This window comes from Hemiscyllium ocellatum, unplaced genomic scaffold (genome assembly GCF_020745735.1).
Source record: "Hemiscyllium ocellatum isolate sHemOce1 unplaced genomic scaffold, sHemOce1.pat.X.cur. scaffold_857_pat_ctg1, whole genome shotgun sequence".
In the NCBI taxonomy this organism is placed as follows: Eukaryota; Metazoa; Chordata; class Chondrichthyes; order Orectolobiformes; family Hemiscylliidae; genus Hemiscyllium; species Hemiscyllium ocellatum.
In genome coordinates this window covers 85,001-105,912 of record NW_026869273.1, presented here as the reverse complement: position 1 = coordinate 105,912, position 20,912 = coordinate 85,001, and the positions used below count along the sequence as shown (strand labels likewise).

The following is a 20,912-nucleotide window of genomic DNA, read 5'->3' as shown; positions in this document are numbered from 1 at the left end:
TCTCTCTCTCTCTCTCTCTCACACAGGCACAAACAAAATGAGGTCAGGAGCTGAGTGACCCTGGGGATCCCAAACTGGGTGTCGCTGAGCAGGTTATTGCTGAGCAGGTGCTGCTCGATAGCCCTGTTGGTGAGCCCTTCCATCACTTTTCCGAGGATTGGGAAGAGATAGACGGGAGTGGAATTTGGCTGATTTGGATTTGTCCTGCTTTTTATGTGCAGGACATACCTGGATAATTTGCAGATGGCCAGGTAGATCCCAGTGTTGTCACTGTCCTGGGAGAACTTGGCTCGAGGAAGGGCATGTTGTGGAGCAGCAGCGTTCAGGAGCAGTGCCAGAATCTTGGCAGGGCCCATAGCCTTTGTAGTGTCCAGTGTCTTTGATGTGAGACGGAGTGAATGTAATTGTTTGAAGAATGGTGTGTGTGATGGTGGGGAGCACAGGAGGAGACTGAGGAAGATGATCCAGTGGGCACTTGCGTCTGAAGATTGTTGTAAATGCCTGAGCCTTATCTTTGAAACCGAGGGGTTGGACTCTTCCATGTTTGGGAAGGGGGAGTGACTCCTCTCCAAGAAGATGTGAAATTTGGGGGAGTGTGTGGGTGTGGGAAGGTTTGTTTGGGGAAAAGGGAGACATGTCAGGAGTGGGATTTGAACCCACGCCCCTAGAAAGGGACCAGAATTCACAAGGCCAGATGCAGAGCAAGGACTAACACTCCTTAAGTCTGGCGCCTTAGACCACTCGGCCATCCTGACAGGATGGTGATGCCCGCTTCTCTTTCTCACTCTGCACAATTAGTCACCTGCCCTTGTGCAGACACAAAAATACAATTCCGCATTTCTGCAGCTCCCTTGCATTCACACTCAACAACAATCCCTCATATAGAGTCTGTCTCTCTCTCTCACACACTCTCTCTCACACACACACACACACACACAATCTCTCTCACACACATACACAAATTGTCTCTCTCTTTCACACACACACTCACACTCTCAGTTCTCTCACACACACAAATTCTCACTCCTCTCTATCTCTCACACACATTAACACATTCTCTCTCACATGAACAGACAACACACACTCTCTATCATACACACTCTCAGTCTCTCACACACACACTCACACACACACACGCACACCCTTTCTCTCTTTCACACACACACTCTCTCACATGCGCACACAAACACACACTCTCTATCACACACACTCTCACTCTTTCTGTCTCACTCACACACAAACACACTCTCTCACAAAAATAAGACTCTCTCTCACGCACAAACAAATTCTCTCTCTCTCTTTCACACACACACCGACATGCACTCACACTCACTCTCTCTCACACAGACAAACACCCTCTCACACACACACAAAATCTCCCTCTCTCTCTCTCTCTCTCACACACACACACATTCTCTCTCTCTCACACATACACTCACACTCTCACATGCACACACACACTCTCTCTCACACACACACACTCAAACATACTCTCTCACACACATACAAATTCTCCCTCTCTCTGTCACACACATGCATGCTGACACACACACTCTCTCTCTCACACACACACACACACACTCCTCACACACACACACTCACACACTCTCCCTCATATACACACACTTCGCTCTCTCTCTCACACACACATTCTCTCCCTCACACACACACACACTCTCTCTCACACACTCTCTCTCACACACACAAACACACACTCTCACACACATACAAATTCTCCCTCTCTCCTGTCACACACATACATGCTCACACAATCATACACCCACACACTCTCTGTCTCTCGCAGACACAAACACCACACACCACTTCTCTCAGACACACACACACACACACACACACACACACACACAAACACAGACATATACAACTCTCACACACACACATAAAGGCTTCCTCTCTCACGCGCTTACACACACTGTCTCTCACTCTCACATTCACACACTCACACAGACTTTCTCTCTCTCTCTCTCTCTCACACAGGCACAAACAAAATGAGGTCAGGAGCTGAGTGACCCTGGGGATCCCAAACTGGGTGTCGCTGAGCAGGTTATTGCTGAGCAGGTGCTGCTCGATAGCCCTGTTGGTGAGCCCTTCCATCACTTTTCCGAGGATTGGGAAGAGATAGACGGGAGTGGAATTTGCTGAGTTGGATTTGTCCTGCTTTTTATGTGCAGGACATACCTGGATAATTTGGCAGATGGCCAGGTAGATCCCAGTGTTGTCACTGTCCTGGGAGAACTTGGCTCGAGGAAGGGCATGTTGTGGAGCAGCAGCGTTCAGGAGCAGTGCCAGAATCTTGGCAGGGCCCATAGCCTTTGTAGTGTCCAGTGTCCTTTGATGTGAGACGGAGTGAATGTAATTGTTTGAAGAATGGTGTGTGTGATGGTGGGGAGCACAGGAGGAGACTGAGGAAGATGATCCAGTGGGCACTTGCGTCTGAAGATTGTTGTAAATGCCTGAGCCTTATCTTTGAAACCGAGGGGTTGGACTCTTCCATGTTTGGGAAGGGGGAGTGACTCCTCTCCAAGAAGATGTGAAATTTGGGGGGAGTGTGTGGGGTGGGAAGGTTTGTTTGGGGAAAAAGGGAGACATGTCAGGAGTGGGATTTGAACCCACGCCCCTAGAAAGGGACCAGAATTCACAAGGCCAGATGCAGAGCAAGGACTAACACTCCTTAAGTCTGGCGCCTTAGACCACTCGGCCATCCTGACAGGATGGTGATTCCCGATCTCTTTCTCACTCTGCACAGTTAGTCACCTGCCCTTGTGCAGACACAAAATACAATTCCGCATTTCTGCAGCTCCCTTGCATTCACACTCACAACAATCCCTCATATAGACTCTGTCTCTCTCTCACACACACTCTCACTCACACACACACACACACACAATCTCTCTCACACACATACACAAATTGTCTCTCTCTTTCACACACACACTCACACTCTCAGTTTCTCTCACACACACAAATTCTACACTCCACTCTCCTCTATCTCTCACACACATTAACACATTCTCTCTCACATGAACAGACAAACACACACTCTCTATCATACACACTCTCAGTCTCTCACACACTCACACTCACACACAACGCACAACCCTTTCTCTCTTTCACACACACACTCTCTCACATGCGCACACAAACACACACTCTCTATCACACACACTCTCACTCTTTCTGTCTCACTCACACACAAACACACTCTCTCACACAAAAATAAGACTCTCTCTCACGCACAAACAAATTCTCTCTCTCTCTTTCACACACACACACCGACATGCACTCACACTCACTCTCTCTCACACAGACAAACACACTCTCTCACACACACAAAATCTCCCTCTCTCTCTCTCTCTCTCACACACACACACATTCTCTCTCTCTCTCACACATACACTCACTCTCACATGCACACACACACTCTCTCTCACACACACACACCAAACATACTCCTCTCACACATACAAAATCTCCCTCTCTCTGTCACACACATGCATGCTGACACACTCACTCTCTCTCTCACACACACACACACACACACTCCCTCACACACACACACTCACACACTCTCCCTCATATACACACACTTTCGCTCTCTCTCTCACACACACATTCTCTCCCTCACACACACACACTCTCTCTCTCACACACATTCTCTCTCACACACAAACACACTCTCACACACATACAAATTCCCCCTCTCTCTGTCACACACATACATGCTCACACAATCATACACACACACACTCTCTGTCTCTCGCAGACACAAACACCCACACACTCACTTCTCAGACACACACACACACACACACACACACACACACACAACTCTCACACACACACACATAAAGGCTTCCTCTCTCACGCGCTTACACACACTGTCTCTCACTCTCACATTCACACACTCACACAGACTTCTCTCTCTCTCTCTCTCTCTCTCACACAGGCACAAACAAAATGAGGTCAGGAGCTGAGTGACCCTGGGGGATCCCAAACTGGGTGTCGCTGAGCAGGTTATTGCTGAGCAGGTGCTGCTCGATAGCCCTGTTGGTGAGCCCTTCCATCACTTTTCCGAGGATTGGGAAGAGATAGACGGGAGTGGAATTTGCTGATTTGGATTTGTCCTGCTTTTTATGTGCAGGACATACCTGGATAATTTGGCAGATGGCCAGGTAGATCCCAGTGTTGTCACTGTCCTGGGAGAACTTGGCTCGAGGAAGGGCATGTTGTGGAGCAGCAGCGTTCAGGAGCAGTGCCAGAATCTTGGCAGGGCCCATAGCCTTTGTAGTGTCCAGTGTCTTTTGATGTGAGACGGAGTGAATGTAATTGTTTGAAGAATGGTGTGTGTGATGGTGGGGAGCACAGGAGGAGACTGAGGAAGATGATCCAGTGGGCACTTGCGTCTGAAGATTGTTGTAAATGCCTGAGCCTTATCTTTGAAACCGAGGGGTTGGACTCTTCCATGTTTGGGAAGGGGAGTGACTCCTCTCCAAGAAGATGTGAAATTTGGGGGGAGTGTGGGTGTGGGAAGGTTTGTTTGGGGAAAAAGGGAGAAATGTCAGGAGTGGGATTTGAACCCACGCCCCTAGAAAGGGACCAGAATTCACAAGGCCAGATGCAGAGCAAGGACTAACACTCCTTAAGTCTGGCGCCTTAGACCACTCGGCCATCCTGACAGATGGTGATGCCCACTCTCTTTCTCACTCTGCACAGTTAGTCACCTTGCCCTTGTGCAGACACAAAAAACAATTCCGCATTTCTGCAGCTCCCTTGCATTCACACTCAACAACAATCCCTCATACACAGTCTGTCTCTCTCTCACACACACACTCTCTCTCACACACACACACACACACACAATCTCTCTCACACACATACACAAATTGTCTCTCTCTTTCACACACACACTCACACTCTCAGTTTCTCTCACACACACAAATTCTCACTCCCTCTCTATCTCTCACACACATTAACACATTCTCTCTCACATGAACAGACAAACACACACTCTCTATCATACACACTCTCAGTCTCTCACACACACACTCACACACACACACGCACACCCTTTCTCTCTTCACACACACACACTCTCTCACATGCGCACACAAACACACACTCTCTATCACACACACTCTCACTCTTTCTGTCTCACTCACACACAAACACACTCTCTCACAAAAATAAGACTCTCTCTCACGCACAAACAAATTCTCTCTCTCTCTTTCACACACACCCGACATGCACTCACACTCACTCTCTCTCACACAGACAAACACACTCTCTCACACACACAAAATCTCCCTCTCTCTCTCTCTCTCTCACACACACACACATTCTCTCTCTCTCTCACACATACACTCACTCTCTCACATGCACACACACACTCTCTCTCACACACACACACTCAAACATACTCTCTCACACACATACAAATTCTCCCTCTCTCTGTCACACACATGCATGCTGACACACTCACTCTCTCTCTCACACACACACACACACACACTCCCCACACACACACACACTCACACACTCTCCCTCATATACACACACTTTCGCTCTCTCTCTCACACACACATTCTCTCCCTCACACACACACACTCTCTCTCTCACACACATTCTCTCTCACACACAAACACACTCTCACACACATACAAATTCTCCCTCTCTCTCTGTCACACACATACATGCTCACACAATCATACACCCACACACTCTCTGTCTCTCGCAGACACAAACACCCACACACTCACTTTCTCAGACACACACACACACACAAACACACCACACACACACACACACACAACATATACAACTCTCACACACACACATAAAGGCTTCCTCTCTCACGCGCTTACACACACTGTCTCTCACTCTCACATTCACACACTCACACAGACTTTCTCTCTCTCTCTCTCTCTCACACAGGCACAAACAAAATGAGGTCAGGAGCTGAGTGACCCTGGGGGATCCCAAACTGGGTGTCGCTGAGCAGGTTATTGCTGAGCAGGTGCTGCTCGATAGCCCTGTTGGTGAGCCCTTCCATCACTTTTCCGAGGATTGGGAAGAGATAGACGGGAGTGGAATTTGCTGAGTTGGATTTGTCCTGCTTTTATGTGCAGGACATACCTGGATAATTTGGCAGATGGCCAGGTAGATCCCAGTGTTGTCACTGTCCTGGGAGAACTTGGCTCGAGGAAGGGCATGTTGTGGAGCAGCAGCGTTCAGGAGCAGTGCCAGAATCTTGGCAGGGCCCATAGCCTTTGTAGTGTCCAGTGTCTTTTGATGTGAGACGGAGTGAATGTAATTGTTTGAAGAATGGTGTGTGTGATGGTGGGGAGCACAGGAGGAGACTGAGGAAGATGATCCAGTGGGCACTTGCGTCTGAAGATTGTTGTAAATGCCTGAGCCTTATCTTTGAAACCGAGGGGTTGGACTCTTCCATGTTTGGGAAGGGGAGTGACTCCTCTCCAAGAAGATGTGAAATTTGGGGGGAGTGTGTGGGTGTGGGAAGGTTTGTTTGGGGAAAAAGGGAGACATGTCAGGAGTGGGATTTGAACCCACGCCCCTAGAAAGGGACCAGAATTCACAAGGCCAGATGCAGAGCAAGGACTAACACTCCTTAAGTCTGGCGCCTTAGACCACTCGGCCATCCTGACAGGATGGTCTTCCCGATCTCTTTCTCACTCTGCACAGTTAGTCACCTTGCCCTTGTGCAGACACAAAATACAATTCCGCATTTCTGCAGCTCCCTTGCATTCACACTCAACAACAATCCCTCATATAGAGTCTGTCTCTCTCTCTCTCACACACTCTCTCTCACACACACACACACACACACAACAATCTCTCTCACACACATACACAAATTGTCTCTCTCTTTCACACACACACTCACACTCTCAGTTTCTCTCACACACACAAATTCTCACTCCCTCTCTATCTCTCACACACATTAACACATTCTCTCTCACATGAACAGACAAACACACACTCTCTATCATACACACTCTCAGTCTCTCACACACACACTCACACACACACACGCACACCCTGTCTCTCTTTCACACACACACTCTCTCACATGCGCACACAAACACACACTCTCTATCACACACACTCTCACTCTTTCTGTCTCACTCACACACAAACACACTCTCTCACAAAAATAAGACTCTCTCTCACGCACAAACAAATTCTCTCTCTCTCTTTCACACACACACCGACATGCACTCACACTCACTCTCTCTCACACAGACAAACACACTCTCTCACACACACAAAATCTCCCTCTCTCTCTCTCACACACACACACATTCTCTCTCTCTCTCACACACATACACTCACTCTCTCACATGCACACACACACCTCTCTCACACACACACACTCAAACATACTCTCTCACACACATACAAATTCTCCCTCTCTCTGTCACACACATGCATGCTGACACACTCACTCCTCTCTCACACACACACACACACACTCCCTCACACACACACACACTCACACACTCTCCCTCATATACACACACTTTCGCTCTCTCTCTCACACACACTCTCCCTCACACACACACACACTCTCTCTCTCACACACATTCTCTCTCACACACAAACACACTCTCACACACATACAAATTCTCCCTCTCTCTCTGTCACACACATACATGCTCACACAATCATACACACACACACTCTCTGTCTCTCGCAGACACAAACACCCACACACTCACTTTCTCAGACACACACACACTCACACACACACACACACACACACACACATACAACTCTCACACACACACATAAAGGCTTCCTCTCTCACGCGCTTACACACACTGTCTCTCACTCTCACATTCACACACTCACACAGACTTTCTCTCTCTCTCTCTCTCTCACACAGGCACAAACAAAATGAGGTCAGGAGCTGAGTGACCCTGGGGGATCCCAAACTGGGTGTCGCTGAGCAGGTTATTGCTGAGCAGGTGCTGCTCGATAGCCCTGTTGGTGAGCCCTTCCATCACTTTTCCGAGGATTGGGAAGAGATAGACGGGAGTGGAATTTGCTGATTTGGATTTGTCCTGCTTTTTATGTGCAGGACATACCTGGATAATTTGGCAGATGGCCAGGTAGATCCCAGTGTTGTCACTGTCCTGGGAGAACTTGGCTCGAGGAAGGGCATGTTGTGGAGCAGCAGCGTTCAGGAGCAGTGCCAGAATCTTGGCAGGGCCCATAGCCTTTGTAGTGTCCAGTGTCTTTGATGTGAGACGGAGTGAATGTAATTGTTTGAAGAATGGTGTGTGTGATGGTGGGGAGCACAGGAGGAGACTGAGGAAGATGATCCAGTGGGCACTTGCGTCTGAAGATTGTTGTAAATGCCTGAGCCTTATCTTTGAAACCGAGGGGTTGGACTCTTCCATGTTTGGGAAGGGGGAGTGACTCCTCTCCAAGAAGATGTGAAATTTGGGGGGAGTGTGTGGGTGTGGGAAGGTTTGTTTGGGGAAAAAGGGAGACATGTCAGGAGTGGGATTTGAACCCACGCCCCTAGAAAGGGACCAGAATTCACAAGGCCAGATGCAGAGCAAGGACTAACACTCCTTAGTCTGGCGCCTTAGACCACTCGGCCATCCTGACAGGATGGTGATGCCCAATCTCCTTCTCACTCTGCACAGTTAGTCACCTGCCCTTGTGCAGACACAAAATACAATTCCGCATTTCTGCAGCTCCCTTGCATTCACACTCAACAACAATCCCTCATATAGAGTCTGTCTCTCTCTCTCTCACACACTCTCTCTCCACACACACACACACACACAATCTCTCTCTCACACACAACACAAATTGTCTCTCTCTTTCACACACACACCGACATGCACTCACACTCTCAGTTCTCTCACACACACAAATTCTCACTCCCTCTCTATCTCTCACACACATTAACACATTCTCTCTCACATGAACAGACAAACACACACTCTCTATCATACACACTCTCAGTCTCTCACACACACACTCACACACACACACGCACACCCTTTCTCTCTTTCACACACACACTCTCTCACATGCGCACACAAACACACACTCTCTATCACACACACTCTCACTCTTTCTGTCTCACTCACACACAAACACACTCTCTCACAAAAATAAGACTCTCTCTCACACACACAAACAAATTCTCTCTCTCTCTTTCACACACACACACACACACACACTCACTCTCTCTCACACAGACAAACACCCTCTCTCACACACACAAAATCTCCCTCTCTCTCTCTCTCTCTCACACACACACACATTCTCTCTCTCTCTCACACATACACTCACTCTCTCACATGCACACACACACTCTCTCTCACACACACACACTCAAACATACTCTCTCACACACATACAAATTCTCCCTCTCTCTGTCACACACATGCATGCTGACACACTCACTCTCTCTCTCACACACACACACACACACTCCCTCACACACACACACTCACACACTCTCTCTCTCTCATATACACACACTTTCGCTCTCTCTCTCACACACACATTCTCTCCCTCACACACACACACTCTCTCTCTCACACACATTCTCTCTCTCACACACAAACACACTCTCACACACATACAAATTCTCCCTCTCTCTCTGTCACACACATACATGCTCACACAATCATACACACCCAAACTCTCTGTCTCTCGCAGACACAAACACCCACACACTCACTTTCTCAGACACACACACACACACACACACACACACACACACACACACACACACAGACATATACAACTCTCACACACACACATAAAGGCTTCCTCTCTCACGCGCTTACACACACTGTCTCTCACTCTCACATTCACACACTCACACAGACTTTCTCTCTCTCTCTCTCTCTCTCACACAGGCACAAACAAAATGAGGTCAGGAGCTGAGTGACCCTGGGGTCCCAAACTGGGTGTCGCTGAGCAGGTTATTGCTGAGCAGGTGCTGCTCGATAGCCCTGTTGGTGAGCCCTTCCATCACTTTTCCGAGGATTGGGAAGAGATAGACGGGAGTGGAATTTGCTGATTTGGATTTGTCCTGCTTTTTATGTGCAGGACATACCTGGATAATTTGGCAGATGGCCAGGTAGATCCCAGTGTTGTCACTGTCCTGGGAGAACTTGGCTCGAGGAAGGGCATGTTGTGGAGCAGCAGCGTTCAGGAGCAGTGCCAGAATCTTGGCAGGGCCCATAGCCTTTGTAGTGTCCAGTGTCTCTTGATGTGAGACGGAGTGAATGTAATTGTTTGAAGAATGGTGTGTGTGATGGTGGGGAGCACAGGAGGAGACTGAGGAAGATGATCCAGTGGGCACTTGCGTCTGAAGATTGTTGTAAATGCCTGAGCCTTATCTTTGAAACCGAGGGTTGGACTCTTCCATGTTTGGGAAGGGGGAGTGACTCCTCTCCAAGAAGATGTGAAATTTGGGGGAGTGTGTGGGTGTGGGAAGGTTTGTTTGGGGAAAGGGAGACATGTCAGGAGTGGGATTTGAACCCACGCCCCTAGAAAGGGACCAGAATTCACAAGGCCAGATGCAGAGCAAGGACTAACACTCCTTAAGTCTGGCGCCTTAGACCACTCGGCCATCCTGACAGGATGGTGAGCCCACTTCTCTTTCTCACTCTGCACAGTTAGTCACCTTGCCCTTGTGCAGACACAAAAAACAATTCCGCATTTCTGCAGCTCCCTTGCATTCACACTCAACAACAATCCCTCATATAGAGTCTGTCTCTCTCTCACACACACTCTCTCTCACACACACACACACACACACACAATCTCTCTCACACACATACACAAATTGTCTCTCTCTTTCACACACACACTCACACTCTCAGTTTCTCTCACACACACAAATTCTCACTCCCTCTCTATCTCACACACACATTAACACATTCTCTCTCACATGAACAGACAAACACACACTCTCTATCATACACACTCTCAGTCTCTCACACACACACTCACACACACACACGCACACCCTTTCTCTCTTTCACACACACACTCTCTCACATGCGCACACACAAACACACACTCTCTATCACACACACTCTCACTCTTTCTGTCTCACTCACACACAAACACACTCTCTCACACACACACACTCTCTCTCACGCACAAACAAATTCTCTCTCTCTCTTTCACACACACACCGACATGCACTCACACTCACTCTCTCTCACACAGACAAACACACTCTCTCACACACACAAAATCTCCCTCTCTCTCTCTCTCTCTCACACACACACACATTCTCTCTCTCTCTCACACATACACTCACTCTCTCACATGCACACACACACTCTCTCTCACACACACACACTCAAACATACTCTCTCACACACATACAAATTCTCCTCTCTCTGTCACACACATGCATGCTGACACACTCACTCTCTCTCTCTCACACACACACACACACACTCCCTCACACACACACACTCACACACACTCTCCCTCATATACACACACTTTCGCTCTCTCTCTCACACACACATTCTCTCCCTCACACACACACACTCTCTCTCTCACACACATTCTCTCTCACACACAAACACACTCTCACACACATACAAATTCTCCCTCTCTCTCTGTCACACACATACATGCTCACACAATCATACACCCACACACTCTCTGTCTCTCGCAGACACAAACACCCACACACTCACTTTCTCAGACACACACACACACACAAACACACACACACACACACACACACACACACACAACAAAACCTCACACACACACATAAAGGCTTCCTCTCTCACGCGCTTACACACACTGTCTCTCACTCTCACATTCACACACTCACACAGACTTTCTCTCTCTCTCTCTCTCTCACACACAGGCACAAACAAAATGAGGTCAGGAGCTGAGTGACCCTGGGGATCCCAAACTGGGTGTCGCTGAGCAGGTTATTGCTGAGCAGGTGCTGCTCGATAGCCCTGTTGGTGAGCCCTTCCATCACTTTTCCGAGGATTGGGAAGAGATAGACGGGAGTGGAATTTGCTGATTTGGATTTGTCCTGCTTTTTATGTGCAGGACATACCTGGATAATTTGGCAGATGGCCAGGTAGATCCCAGTGTTGTCACTGTCCTGGGAGAACTTGGCTCGAGGAAGGGCATGTTGTGGAGCAGCAGCGTTCAGGAGCAGTGCCAGAATCTTGGCAGGGCCCATAGCCTTTGTAGTGTCCAGTGTCTTTTGATGTGAGACGGAGTGAATGTAATTGTTTGAAGAATGGTGTGTGTGATGGTGGGGAGCACAGGAGGAGACTGAGGAAGATGATCCAGTGGGCACTTGCGTCTGAAGATTGTTGTAAATGCCTGAGCCTTATCTTTGAAACCGAGGGGTTGGACTCTTCCATGTTTGGGAAGGGGAGTGACTCCTCTCCAAGAAGATGTGAAATTTGGGGGGAGTGTGTGGGTGTGGGAAGGTTTGTTTGGGGAAAAAGGGAGACATGTCAGGAGTGGGATTTGAACCCACGCCCCTAGAAAGGGACCAGAATTCACAAGGCCAGATGCAGAGCAAGGACTAACACACTCCTTAAGTCTGGCGCCTTAGACCACTCGGCCATCCTGACAGATGGTGATGCCCACTCTCTTTCTCACTCTGCACAGTTAGTCACCTTGCCCTTGTGCAGACACAAAATACAATTCCGCATTTCTGCAGCTCCCTTGCATTCACACTCAACAACAATCCCTCATATAGAGTCTGTCTCTCCTCTCTCACACACTCTCTCTCACACACACACACACACACACACAATCTCTCTCACACACATACACAAATTGTCTCTCTCTCTTCACACACACACTCACACTCTCAGTTTCTCTCACACACACAAATTCTCACTCCCTCTCTATCTCTCACGCACATTAACACATTCTCTCTCACATGAACAGACAAACACACACTCTCTATCATACACACTCTCAGTCTCTCACACACACACTCACACACACACACGCACACCCTTTCTCTCTTTCACACACACACTCTCTCACATGCGCACACAAACACACACTCTCTATCACACACACTCTCACTCTTTCTGTCTCACTCACACACAAACACACTCTCTCACAAAAATAAGACTCTCTCTCACCACAAACAAACCAATTCTCTCTCTCTCTACACACACACACCGACATGCACTCACACTCACTCTCTCTCACACACAGACAAACACCTCTCTCACACACACAAAATCTCCCTCTCTCTCTCTCTCTCACACACACACACATTCTCTCTCTCTCTCACACATACACTCACTCTCTCACATGCACACACACACTCTCTCTCACACACACACACTCAAACATACTCTCTCACACACATACAAATTCTCCCTCTCTCTGTCACACACATGCATGCTGACACACTCACTCTCTCTCACACACACACACACACACACTCCCTCACACACACACACTCACACACTCTCCCTCATATACACACACTTTCGCTCTCTCTCTCACACACACATACTCTCTCCCTCACACACACACACTCTCTCTCTCACACACATTCTCTCTCACACACAAACACACTCTCACACACATACAAATTCTCCCTCTCTCTCTGTCACACACATACATGCTCACACAATCATACACACACACACTCTCTGTCTCTCGCAGACACAAACACCCACACACTCACTTTCTCAGACACACACACAACACACACAAACACACACACACACACACAGACATATACAACTCTCACACACACACACATAAAGGCTTCCTCTCTCACGCGCTTACACACACTGTCTCTCACTCTCACATTCACACACTCACACAGACTTTCTCTCTCTCTCTCTCTCTCACACAGGCACAAACAAAATGAGGTCAGGAGCTGAGTGACCCTGGGGGATCCCAAACTGGGTGTCGCTGAGCAGGTTATTGCTGAGCAGGTGCTGCTCGATAGCCCTGTTGGTGAGCCCTTCCATCACTTTTCCGAGGATTGGGAAGAGATAGACGGGAGTGGAATTTGCTGATTTGGATTTGTCCTGCTTTTTATGTGCAGGACATACCTGGATAATTTGGCAGATGGCCAGGTAGATCCCAGTGTTGTCACTGTCCTGGGAGAACTTGGCTCGAGGAAGGGCATGTTGTGGAGCAGCAGCGTTCAGGAGCAGTGCCAGAATCTTGGCAGGGCCCATAGCCTTTGTAGTGTCCAGTGTCTTTTGATGTGAGACGGAGTGAATGTAATTGTTTGAAGAATGGTGTGTGTGATGGTGGGGAGCACAGGAGGAGACTGAGGAAGATGATCCAGTGGGCACTTGCGTCTGAAGATTGTTGTAAATGCCTGAGCCTTATCTTTGAAACCGAGGGGTTGGACTCTTCCATGTTTGGGAAGGGGGAGTGACTCCTCTCCAAGAAGATGTGAAATTTGGGGGGAGTGTGTGGGTGTGGGAAGGTTTGTTTGGGGAAAAAGGGAGAAATGTCAGGAGTGGGATTTGAACCCACGCCCCTAGAAAGGGACCAGAATTCACAAGGCCAGATGCAGAGCAAGGACTAACACTCCTTAAGTCTGGCGCCTTAGACCACTCGGCCATCCTGACAGGATGGTGATGCCCGCTCTCTTTCTCACTCTGCACAGTTAGTCACCTTGCCCTTGTGCAGACACAAAATACAATTCCGCATTTCTGCAGCTCCCTTGCATTCACACTCAACAACAATCCCTCATATAGAGTCTGTCTCTCTCTCTCTCACACACTCTCTCTCACACACACACACACACACACACAATCTCTCTCACACACATACACAAATTGTCTCTCTCTTTCACACACACACTCACACTCTCAGTTTCTCTCACACACACAAATTCTCACTCCCCTCTATCTCTCACACACATTAACACATTCTCTCTCACATGAACAGACAAACACACACTCTCTATCATACACACTCTCAGTCTCTCACACACACACTCACACACACACACGCACACCCTTTCTCTCTTTCACACACACACTCTCTCACATGCGCACACAAACACAACACACACTCTATCACACACACTCTCACTCTTTCTGTCTCACTCACACACAAACACACTCTCTCACAAAAATAAGACTCTCTCTCACGCACAAACAAATTCTCTCTCTCTCTTTCACACACAACACCGACATGCACTCACACTCACTCTCTCTCACACAGACAAACACACTCTCTCACACACACAAAATCTCCCCTCTCTCTCTCTCTCTCACACACACACACATTCTCTCTCTCTCTCACACATACACTCACTCTCTCACATGCACACACACACTCTCTCTCACACACACACACTCAAACATACTCTCTCACACACATACAAATTCTCACTCTCTCTGTCACACACATGCATGCTGACACACTCACTCCTCTCTCACACACACACACACACACACTCCCTCACACACACACACTCCACACTCTCCCTCATATACACACACTTTCGCTCTCTCTCTCACACACACAGTCTCTCCCTCACACACACACACACTCTCTCTCACACACATTCTCTCTCACACACAAACACACTCTCACACACATACAAATTCTCCCTCTCTCTCTGTCACACACATACATGCTCACACAATCATACACCCACACACTCTCTGTCTCTCGCAGACACAAACACCCACACACTCACTTTCTCAGACACACACACACACACACACACACACACACACACACACACAACATCTCACTCACACACACACATAAAGGCTTCTCTCTCACGCGCTTACACACACTGTCTCTCACTCTCACATTCACACACTCACACAGACTTTCTCTCTCTCTCTCTCTCTCACACAGGCACAAACAAAATGAGGTCAGGAGCTGAGTGACCCTGGGGGATCCCAAACTGGGTGTCGCTGAGCAGGTTATTGCTGAGCAGGTGCTGCTCGATAGCCCTGTTGGTGAGCCCTTCCATCACTTTTCCGAGGATTGGGAAGAGATAGACGGGAGTGGAATTTGCTGATTTGGATTTGTCCTGCTTTTTATGTGCAGGACATACCTGGATAATTTGGCAGATGGCCAGGTAGATCCCAGTGTTGTCACTGTCCTGGGAGAACTTGGCTCGAGGAAGGGCATGTTGTGGAGCAGCAGCGTTCAGGAGCAGTGCCAGAATCTTGGCAGGGCCCATAGCCTTTGTAGTGTCCAGTGTCTTTGATGTGAGACGGAGTGAATGTAATTGTTTGAAGAATGGTGTGTGTGATGGTGGGGAGCACAGGAGGAGACTGAGGAAGATGATCCAGTGGGCACTTGCGTCTGAAGATTGTTGTAAATGCCTGAGCCTTATCTTTGAAACCGAGGGGTTGGACTCTTCCATGTTTGGGAAGGGGAGTGACTCCTCTCCAAGAAGATGTGAAATTTGGGGGAGTGTGTGGGTGTGGGAAGGTTTGTTTGGGGAAAAAGGGAGACATGTCAGGAGTGGGATTTGAACCCACGCCCCTAGAAAGGGACCAGAATTCACAAGGCCAGATGCAGAGCAAGGACTAACACTCCTTAAGTCTGGCGCCTTAGACCACTCGGCCATCCTGACAGGATGGTGATTCCGATCTCTTTCTCACTCTGCACAGTTAGTCACCTTGCCCTTGTGCAGACACAAAATACAATTCCGCATTTCTGCAGCTCCCTTGCATTCACACTCAACAACAATCCCTCATATAGAGTCTGTCTCTCTCTCTCTCTCACACACTCTCTCTCTCACACACACACACACACACACACAATCTCTCTCACACACATACACAAATTGTCTCTCTCTTTCACACACACACTCACACTCTCAGTTTCTCTCACACACACAAATTCTCACTCCCTCTCTATCTCTCACACACATTAACACATTCTCTCTCACATGAACAGACAAACACACACTCTCTATCATACACACTCTCAGTCTCTCACACACACACTCACACACACACACACGCACACCCTTTCTCTCTTTCACACACACACTCTCTCACATGCGCACACAAACACACACTCTCTATCACACACACTCTCACTCTTTCTGTCTCACTCACACACAAAACACACTCTCTCACAAAAATAAGACTCTCTCTCACGCACAAACAAATTCTCTCTCTCTCTTTCACACACACACCGACATGCACTCACACTCACTCTCTCTCACACAGACAAACACACTCTCTCACACACACAAAATCTCCCTCTCTCTCTCTCTCTCTCACACACACACACATTCTCTCTCTCTCTCTCACACATACACTCACTCTCTCACATGCACACACACACTCTCTCTCACACACACAACTCAAACATACTCTCTCACACACATACAAATTCTCCCTCTCTCTGTCACACACATGCATGCTGACACACTCTCTCTCTCACACACACACACACACACTCCCTCACACACACACACTCACACACTCTCCCTCATATACACACACTTTCGCTCTCTCTCTCACACACACAGTCTCTCCCTCACACACACACACTCTCTCTCACACACATTCTCTCTCACACACAAACACACTCTCACACACATACAAATTCTCCCTCTCTCTCTGTCACACACATACATGCTCACACAATCATACACCACACACTCTCTGTCTCTCGCAGACACAAACACCCACACACTCACTTTCTCAGACACACACACTCCACCCACACACAAACACACACACACACACACACACACACATATACAACTCTCACACACACACATAAAGGCTTCCTCTCTCACGCGCTTACACACACTGTCTCTCACTCTCACATTCACACACTCACACAGACTTTCTCTCTCTCTCTCTCTCTCTCTCTCACACAGGCACAAACAAAATGAGGTCAGGAGCTGAGTGACCCTGGGGGATCCCAAACTGGGTGTCGCTGAGCAGGTTATTGCTGAGCAGGTGCTGCTCGATAGCCCTGTTGGTGAGCCCTTCCATCACTTTTCCGAGGATTGGGAAGAGATAGACGGGAGTGGAATTGGCTGAGTTGGATTTGTCCTGCTTTTTATGTGCAGGACATACCTGGATAATTTGGCAGATGGCCAGGTAGATCCCAGTGTTGTCACTGTCCTGGGAGAACTTGGCTCGAGGAAGGGCATGTTGTGGAGCAGCAGCGTTCAGGAGCAGTGCCAGAATCTTGGCAGGGCCCATAGCCTTTGTAGTGTCCAGTGTCTTTTGATGTGAGACGGAGTGAATGTAATTGTTTGAAGAATGGTGTGTGTGATGGTGGGGAGCACAGGAGGAGACTGAGGAAGATGATCCAGTGGGCACTTGCGTCTGAAGATTGTTGTAAATGCCTGAGCCTTATCTTTGAAACCGAGGGGTTGGACTCTTCCATGTTTGGGAAGGGGAGTGACTCCTCTCCAAGAAGATGTGAAATTTGGGGGAGTGTGTGGGTGTGGGAAGGTTTGTTTGGGGAAAAAGGGAGACATGTCAGGAGTGGGATTTGAACCCACGCCCCTAGAAAGGGACCAGAATTCACAAGGCCAGATGCAGAGCAAGGACAACACTCCTTAAGTCTGGCGCCTTAGACCACTCGGCCATCCTGACAGGATGGTGATGCCCGATCTCTTTCTCACTCTGCACAGTTAGTCACCTTGCCCTTGTGCAGACACAAATACAATTCCGCATTTCTGCAGCTCCCTTGCATTCACACTCAACAACAATCCCTCATATAGAGTCTGTCTCTCTCTCTCTCTCACACACACTCTCTCTCTCACACACACACACACACACACACAATCTCTCTCACACACATACACAAATTGTCTCTCTCTTTCACACACACACTCACACTCTCAGTTTCTCTCACACACACAAATTCTCACTCCCTCTCTATCTCTCACGCACATTAACACATTCTCTCTCACATGAACAGACAAACACACACTCTCTATCATACACACTCTCAGTCTCTCACACACACACTCACACACACACACGCACACCCTTTCTCTCTTTCACACACACACTCTCTCACATGCGCACACAAACACACACTCTCTATCACACACACTCTCACTCTTTCTGTCTCACTCACACACAAACACACTCTCTCACAAAAATAAGACTCTCTCTCACGCACAAACAAATTCTCTCTCTCTCTTTCACACACACACCGACATGCACTCACACTCACTCTCTCTCACACAGACAAACACACTCTCTCACACACACAAAATCTCCCTCTCTCTCTCTCTCTCTCACACACACACACATTCTCTCTCTCTCTCACACATACACTCACTCTCTCACATGCACACACACACTCTCTCTCACACACACACACTCAAACATACTCTCTCACACACATACAAATTCTCCCTCTCTCTGTCACACACATGCATGCTGACACACTCACTCTCTCTCTCACACACACACACACACACACTCCCTCACACACACACACACTCTCCCTCATATACACACACTTTCGCTCTCTCTCTCACACACACATTCTCTCCCTCACACACACACACTCTCTCTCACACACATTCTCTCTCACACACAAACACACTCTCACACACATACAAATTCTCCCTCTCTCTCTGTCACACACATACATGCTCACACAATCATACACACACACACACACACTGTCTCTCGCAGACACAAACACCCACACACTCACTTTCTCAGACACACACACTCCACACACACACACACACACACACACACACACACACACACACACACACAGACATATACAACTCTCACACACACACATAAAGGCTTCCTCTCTCACGCGCTTACACACACTGTCTCTCACTCTCACATTCACACACTCACACAGACTTTCTCTCTCTCTCTCTCTCTCACAGGCACAAACAAAATGAGGTCAGGAGCTGAGTGACCCTGGGGGATCCCAAACTGGGTGTCGCTGAGCAGGTTATTGCTGAGCAGGTGCTGCTCGATAGCCCTGTTGGTGAGCCCTTCCATCACTTTTCCGAGGATTGGGAAGAGATAGACGGGAGTGGAATTGGCTGATTTGGATTTGTCCTGCTTTTTATGTGCAGGACATACCTGGATAATTTGGCAGATGGCCAGGTAGATCCCAGTGTTGTCACTGTCCTGGGAGAACTTGGCTCGAGGAAGGGCATGTTGTGGAGCAGCAGCGTTCAGGAGCAGTGCCAGAATCTTGGCAGGGCCCATAGCCTTTGTAGTGTCCAGTGTCTTTTGATGTGAGACGGAGTGAATGTAATTGTTTGAAGAATGGTGTGTGTGATGGTGGGGAGCACAGGAGGAGACTGAGGAAGATGATCCAGTGGGCACTTGCGTCTGAAGATTGTTGTAAATGCCTGAGCCTTATCTTTGAAACCGAGGGGTTGGACTCTTCCATGTTTGGGAAGGGGGAGTGACTCCTCTCCAAGAAGATGTGAAATTTGGGGGAGTGTGTGGGTGTGGGAAGGTTTGTTTGGGGAAAAAGGGAGACATGTCAGGAGTGGGATTTGAACCCACGCCCCTAGAAAGGGACCAGAATTCACAAGGCCAGATGCAGAGCAAGGACTAACACTCCTTAAGTCTGGCGCCTTAGACCACTCGGCCATCCTGACAGGATGGTGATGTCCGATCTCTTTCTCACTCTGCACAGTTAGTCACCTTGCCCTTGTGCAGACACAAAATACAATTCCGCATTTCTGCAGCTCCCTTGCATTCACACTCAACAACAATCCCTCATATAGAGTCTGTCTCTCTCTCTCACTCTCACACACACTCTCTCTCACACACACACACACACACACAATCTCTCTCACACACATACACAAATTGTCTCTCTCTTTCACACACACACTCACACTCTCAGTTTCTCTCACACACACAAATTCTCACTCCCTCTCTATCTCTCACACA

At 48.3% G+C, this 20,912-nt stretch overlaps 11 non-coding genes across 11 annotated transcripts; all 11 read right to left on the bottom strand.

Annotated features, from left to right (window-relative positions):
* Positions 1-635: 635 nt before the first annotated feature.
* trnal-uaa (transfer RNA leucine (anticodon UAA)) lies at positions 636-755 on the bottom strand. Its single transcript has 2 exons — positions 718-755; positions 636-681 (listed from the first exon to the last, which is right to left on the bottom strand). It is a non-coding gene; the product is annotated as a tRNA-Leu (tRNA).
* Positions 756-2,609: 1,854 nt separating this feature from the next.
* On the bottom strand, positions 2,610-2,729 carry trnal-uaa (transfer RNA leucine (anticodon UAA)). Its single transcript has 2 exons — positions 2,692-2,729; positions 2,610-2,655 (listed from the first exon to the last, which is right to left on the bottom strand). It is a non-coding gene; the product is annotated as a tRNA-Leu (tRNA).
* A 1,848-nt stretch (positions 2,730-4,577) lies between these two features.
* Positions 4,578-4,697, bottom strand: trnal-uaa (transfer RNA leucine (anticodon UAA)). The gene is made up of 2 exons: positions 4,660-4,697; positions 4,578-4,623 (listed from the first exon to the last, which is right to left on the bottom strand). It is a non-coding gene; the product is annotated as a tRNA-Leu (tRNA).
* A 1,866-nt stretch (positions 4,698-6,563) lies between these two features.
* Positions 6,564-6,683, bottom strand: trnal-uaa (transfer RNA leucine (anticodon UAA)). The gene is made up of 2 exons: positions 6,646-6,683; positions 6,564-6,609 (listed from the first exon to the last, which is right to left on the bottom strand). It is a non-coding gene; the product is annotated as a tRNA-Leu (tRNA).
* Positions 6,684-8,536: 1,853 nt separating this feature from the next.
* trnal-aag (transfer RNA leucine (anticodon AAG)) lies at positions 8,537-8,655 on the bottom strand. The gene is made up of 2 exons: positions 8,618-8,655; positions 8,537-8,582 (listed from the first exon to the last, which is right to left on the bottom strand). It is a non-coding gene; the product is annotated as a tRNA-Leu (tRNA).
* Positions 8,656-10,533: 1,878 nt separating this feature from the next.
* Positions 10,534-10,653, bottom strand: trnal-uaa (transfer RNA leucine (anticodon UAA)). Its single transcript has 2 exons — positions 10,616-10,653; positions 10,534-10,579 (listed from the first exon to the last, which is right to left on the bottom strand). It is a non-coding gene; the product is annotated as a tRNA-Leu (tRNA).
* A 1,872-nt stretch (positions 10,654-12,525) lies between these two features.
* Positions 12,526-12,647, bottom strand: trnal-uaa (transfer RNA leucine (anticodon UAA)). Its single transcript has 2 exons — positions 12,610-12,647; positions 12,526-12,571 (listed from the first exon to the last, which is right to left on the bottom strand). It is a non-coding gene; the product is annotated as a tRNA-Leu (tRNA).
* Positions 12,648-14,516: 1,869 nt separating this feature from the next.
* On the bottom strand, positions 14,517-14,636 carry trnal-uaa (transfer RNA leucine (anticodon UAA)). The gene is made up of 2 exons: positions 14,599-14,636; positions 14,517-14,562 (listed from the first exon to the last, which is right to left on the bottom strand). It is a non-coding gene; the product is annotated as a tRNA-Leu (tRNA).
* Positions 14,637-16,495: 1,859 nt separating this feature from the next.
* trnal-uaa (transfer RNA leucine (anticodon UAA)) lies at positions 16,496-16,615 on the bottom strand. The gene is made up of 2 exons: positions 16,578-16,615; positions 16,496-16,541 (listed from the first exon to the last, which is right to left on the bottom strand). It is a non-coding gene; the product is annotated as a tRNA-Leu (tRNA).
* Positions 16,616-18,492: 1,877 nt separating this feature from the next.
* On the bottom strand, positions 18,493-18,611 carry trnal-uaa (transfer RNA leucine (anticodon UAA)). The gene is made up of 2 exons: positions 18,574-18,611; positions 18,493-18,538 (listed from the first exon to the last, which is right to left on the bottom strand). It is a non-coding gene; the product is annotated as a tRNA-Leu (tRNA).
* A 1,883-nt stretch (positions 18,612-20,494) lies between these two features.
* Positions 20,495-20,614, bottom strand: trnal-uaa (transfer RNA leucine (anticodon UAA)). Its single transcript has 2 exons — positions 20,577-20,614; positions 20,495-20,540 (listed from the first exon to the last, which is right to left on the bottom strand). It is a non-coding gene; the product is annotated as a tRNA-Leu (tRNA).
* Positions 20,615-20,912: the final 298 nt, after the last annotated feature.